Here is a 4,054-nt window from a genome sequence, read left to right on the forward strand (position 1 = left end):
TGAATATGTTTTATAGGTTCAATTAATTTTTTATATTTAATTTTTAGGATAAATTACATAAGTAAATTAATTGAGAATCAAAATTACATAAATATTCTAAATTGAATTTATTTATTTATTTTTATCAAAGATATGACTATAGGAGATTCGAACCTGCGACCTCTTAATTGAGTATGGAAAGACTATACTATTTAAATTATACCTCATTGACCCTAAACTGAATTTAATTACATGCATATTTTGTTTGATCCTTATCGAATCAATTAAATTCGATTTATACTTTTTGGTTTGCAGTCCACTCTCAATTTCTTTTGAGGAAGTTCCCAAACCAACGAGCAGAAAGCTTTTGGTGTCTTTTCAAATTATCTTTGTAGTCAATGAAGACAAGTCCAAAACGCTGATTATAGCCACTGTTCCATTCAAAGTTATCCGAAAATGTCCATGCGAAATACCCCTTTACATTCGCACCACCCCTTTTAATTACAACAATAAATATATTATTCATCATCATTCAATCTTAATTGTAAGAAATTAATTAATATGAGCCAATGCCACTTACTTGATTGCTTGTAAAACATGATAAAGATGGCGATAGTAATAATCAATTCTGTATGTATCCATAAGGGCCTCTTCAAGTGTTAGTGTTGGATCATTAAACTCATCCATACCTATACATTATTATTATTATTTATTAATAGAATAAAATAAAATGGATATTGGAAGAAATTAAATAAAATAAGTAGCGTACCATTTTCTGTGATGTAAATTAAAGGGTTGTTATATGTTTTCGTTATGTATAATATATATATAATTTTTTTATTTGGTATTAATTTTATTTAAAAAAAAATTATTATATAAAAAATACATAAAAATGAAAAATATATATAATCTATAGAGTGTTCTTACATGTTATATCGCATTGGGGATCAGTGGCATACATAGGAGGTTTGGTTCTGTCAAATGGTTTGGTTAAATGGGCAGCATAATTAGAAGTGTAGTAATTTATTCCAATGAAATCATATGAACCAATAAGTATCTTTGCTTCCTCTTCAGTGAATTTTGGTAGCCTATTTCCCACATAAGTTCTCATGGATTTTGGATAATCTCCTTTTGTTAGTGGATCCATAAACCTACAATAAAATTAATCGGATATATCATATGAATTAAGGTTTAAATTAATCGTATTTATCTTTAATTTTAATTAAGAATAAAATTAATAATGCAATAACTAAAATAGTCATCATTATTTTACCATCCAAATTGAAAATCAAGAGCTCGTTGGGCAGCTTCTTCATCTATGGTTTTGTTTGAGAACGGTATGAACCAATTAGAATTCAAGGTGATGCCTATCAAGCCTTTTTGACTAGCCTGCTCACATTATTAAATTCAATGTTGTAATGCAAGAGATTTCATAGAAATTAGGGCTCTACATTTTAAATTCAAAATGTAGTTAATCAGTTAATTAAAAATTCACTACATTTTGGATAGCCAATTTTTTAAGGGTAACGTTAGGTAATCAATAACTTTTTTTAACAACATGAACAACTATTAATTAAATTAAAACACATTATATCTCCAAATTACTCATCTAAATTTTAATATTAGAATAACCATCCGTACACCTAGTAAAATGAACATTCGATATATTCATTGTTCACATTATTTAGTATTTTCATTGTCTACCTATACTTTTCTATTTTTTAAAATGATTTTAAAAATCATAACTATATTTATTTGAATTTTAGTTTTAAAAACCAAACTCTAAACACTAATTTTTAATTGGCTAACCAAAATCAAAATCAAATGTGTGAGATTGTACAAAAATCAAAACCACATCTATTAAATTTATGACACAACGTTTAGATTCTTTTTTTTTTTTTATCACTCAAACCCGCAACCTCTTAATTGAGTATGGGAAGACTATGCCATTTGAGCTATTACTCATTGGCTCACAACGATTAGATTCTTAATCCATCAATAAAATATTTTTATATAAACTAAAAATATTTTTTTAAAGTGTTAAAAATTAGTTTATAAATTAAAATTTACTTTATATAAAACTAATTTTTTTATTTAAAAACGATTATTTTTTAAAACCATTTTTTATTTTTTAAATCAATTTATTAATTTTATAATCAGTTAATAATCAATTTTATCATTTAAAATGAGTTTGATTTATTAACTTAAACCGAATTTTTAATTAACTAAAAACTATACTTTACCCTAAGGCCCCATGTACCTGATATTTTGTTTTATAAAGTTTTACAGCAGCAGCATGAGCAAGGAGTTGGTAGTGTGAAGACATGTAAGGTTGTTCCATTCTCATGCTATAACTCCATGGCTCATTAAGAGTAATCCAATGCTTCACTCTCTCTCCAAAATTTTTTGGCTAGTAGCTCGTTGATAAGTTTGTTGTAATGTGCGATGCCTTCTTGATTTATACCCTCACTAACTTTCCCTTCTGCATTTTTGTTAGAATACATAGTTAATATAAATCAAATTAAAAAAATTCAATTAATTAGATGAAACAATAACACCATAATTAAGGATGCAATTAGTAAATCCAATAATATATTATATTTTCTTACTTGGTAATATTCTTGCCCAAGAGATGGAGAATCTATAAGCATCAGTGTTCATATCCTTCATGATCTTAATATCCTCCTAGTAACATACACAAATATGGTTTAAATTGAGAATATCTATTTCTTTCTTTTTTTTTTGGTTGATACAACCATATCCCCAATTTTTCATTATCATTCTAAATAACATGTAATTCAATACGTACTTAGCATAGATATTATTTTAGAATAAGCATATAAAATCAATTATTTTTAATTATTCAACATTAACTATTTTTTTTTATTTAATTTCAAATGTATATATGGATGGGATTATACCTTATAGCGATGATAGTGATCAATAGCTATATCCCCAGTGCTTCTATCTTCTATTTGTTCTGAATTCCATTGATGCATCAATTATGTTTTGCTTTATTATTCATATCAATTATTCTCAATTATAAAGAAACAAAAAAAAGCATAATGAATTAATAACATCTTTTAATTTTACCTGGATGACTATGAGTTAAGTTGTCCCATGTACTTGCTCCTTTACCATCTTCATTCCAAGCACCCTCAACCTCCACCAATTTAAAAAAAAAAAGAAATTCTACTTTAACATTTTAATATTTAATCCATATTTGTGTACATGAATTTCATAATTGCTTGTTATTATTGGTTAAATGCATACACATATAGATAACAAGATAAACATACATATGTGTATTAAAATTTTGAAACTATATTATATAGTCTTTTCTTAGCTTTTTTAATAATAGTCCTTTTCATTTTGTGATGAATATATCTAGACGTAATAAAAAGGTTTAAAATTAAAAGACAATCATTAAACAATGGAGTTAATTAATGAATGTAGTGTAATTTAATTAGTTTAGACAAAAGATAAACCTGATAGGAAGAAGTGGCAGTTCCAAAGACGAAACCTGCCGGAAAACTGCTTCGATTTAGCGAAGAAACGTCGAGAATCGGCGAACCGGCTACGGTGGTTGTTACCGACAAGCAAACAAGAAGAGGGAACACACCAAGGAGGAGAAGATTTAGATTATTGTTATGAAATGCCATAGCCATTCACTACTATTTGTTACCTCAATTAAGAGTTATGGACATATGAAAATGTACACTAATACTACTACTTATATATATTTGAGAACCAAAAGCAAAAAATCAATTTGTACAACTCAAAATGATAAGATCAAATACAAATTTAGAAAAAAAAAATGGGACAAATCTAACAAAATGAGTAAAATCCACACAACAGTTTATGGAGTTGTAATGTAACTCCCTAAAGCTGGGGTATGCTATTTTTGTTAAATACTTCATTATTTCAGGTACATATATGGTTTGGGTACGGACATATGGTTAATATTTAATTATTTATAGTAGACATGCTTTGGTAAGCTAATGTATGTCTAACTACTTGTTTTTTTTTTTTTTTAAACTTTAAAGTAATAATATTAATTTTGAGTTGATTGTTA

The 4,054-nt window shown here is 26.7% G+C and overlaps 1 pseudogene; it reads right to left on the reverse strand.

Moving 5' to 3' along the window:
* LOC107632311 lies at positions 162-3,973 on the reverse strand (annotated as a pseudogene).

This window comes from Arachis ipaensis, chromosome B03 (assembly GCF_000816755.2).
Source record: "Arachis ipaensis cultivar K30076 chromosome B03, Araip1.1, whole genome shotgun sequence".
Lineage (NCBI taxonomy): Eukaryota > Viridiplantae > Streptophyta > Magnoliopsida > Fabales > Fabaceae > Arachis > Arachis ipaensis.